The following is a 1,533-nucleotide window of genomic DNA, read 5'->3' as shown; positions in this document are numbered from 1 at the left end:
GATGATGTTTATTAAAGAACAATTGATATTCAAGCTCTCCTTCCCTATTCTTAACAATAAAATCATGCGCCACCATACTTTTATAATCTAAATAAACACGAGCCACCACCTTTTCTTCCTTCTCATAATGCCTAATAGGTATGTTAAAATGTGAAGCTAGGCGTGTAGCATAGATGCCTCCAAAGATGGGGCCCTTGGTACGGTTCAGACTTAACCGTTTGGCAATAATGCTGCCCATACTAAAAGAGTTATCATCGTATAAACTGTGGTGCAAAATAATAATATCAGGGATACTCAGGTTTCCATAGTTTCCGCGACCAATTAAGCAGCGACTAGCAAATAATGCAAAATAACGTAAAACAGGAAAGTGTATGCTAGTGATTCGTGCATCGGAAACCTTCCTTGTTTCCCCTACAGCGATAGTGTCAATAAATACCTCCACATCATCATGATGTGGTTCTTCTGTATTGCTCTCAAAAGGGACTAAACAAATCCGACATAAATCATTATGCTCATCATATAAATGAAACTCCACCGTAGGTGTTGAGTTCCTAGAATGAAAATGAAAGTTTTGCACAAAGGTATTTGTGAGCAAGAGATACTGATCGCATTGGTCATGGAGGAAAGCGGTGAGACCTGCATTATGAGCTAATTCATGAAAATCTTCATAAATCCCGGTTGCTCTCAAGAAATCCTCGGAAGACCATTCACACGCCCGAACCTCCGCGGTGCGAGGCAGATTATACTTAGGCTTTGGTGCCTTTTCCTTCAAGCTTTGGCTCGATGAGCCCCTCAAAAGTCTCCTCATCATTTTCTGAAAAATTCTGAAATTTTTAGTAACTTCAAAATAAAAGTAAACCGAACTCAATAGTATTGATAGCAACTACTCCTACAAGTGCCTAGGGCCTATATCATGCATCAAAACTACTTTTGACCATATAAATTTGACATGCAAGCTCAAGAACAGGCTCAACTAAGAAACAAAAATTTGCAATGAATAAAGCACTAGAACAAAAACTAATTGGACCAATGGAGGAGTCACATACCAAGGAACAATCACTACACCACACACTAGATTTCCCTACAGCTGTGTGTTGGGAAAAGTCAGTTTTGCCAACGGACTGTTGGACGGGAAAGGTTCTATCAAACTGTCGGTCGGTAATACTTGCGTATCATGACCAACTGTCGGTCGGGAATAGTTGGATATTTGATGTCCGATTGTTGGTTGGGGAAGCCTCTTTTCCCATCTGACCGTTGGTCGGTGATCAATGCCGACCGACTGCTAGTTGCAAATTGGGCCGACCCATCTATGCGCGCGTGTGCCAAAATCTTAGCGCCAGGTCTCCCTCGTATTTTTCCATATGGCCTACTTGTGCCACGACCGCACGCACTCCACCTCACCAAACCTAAATCCTCTCAGGTGCTCCCTCCCTCCGCCGCCGACCGCTAGATCTAGCAACCCGCGCGCCGTCGCCACTCGCCAGCACTCCGTCACTGCGGCAGCGAGGTTGCTGCCATGTCCCCTTCATCCTC

Source organism: Triticum aestivum, chromosome 3A (genome assembly GCF_018294505.1).
Source record: "Triticum aestivum cultivar Chinese Spring chromosome 3A, IWGSC CS RefSeq v2.1, whole genome shotgun sequence".
Classification (NCBI taxonomy): domain Eukaryota; kingdom Viridiplantae; phylum Streptophyta; class Magnoliopsida; order Poales; family Poaceae; genus Triticum; species Triticum aestivum.
This window is presented reverse-complemented; position numbering follows the sequence as displayed.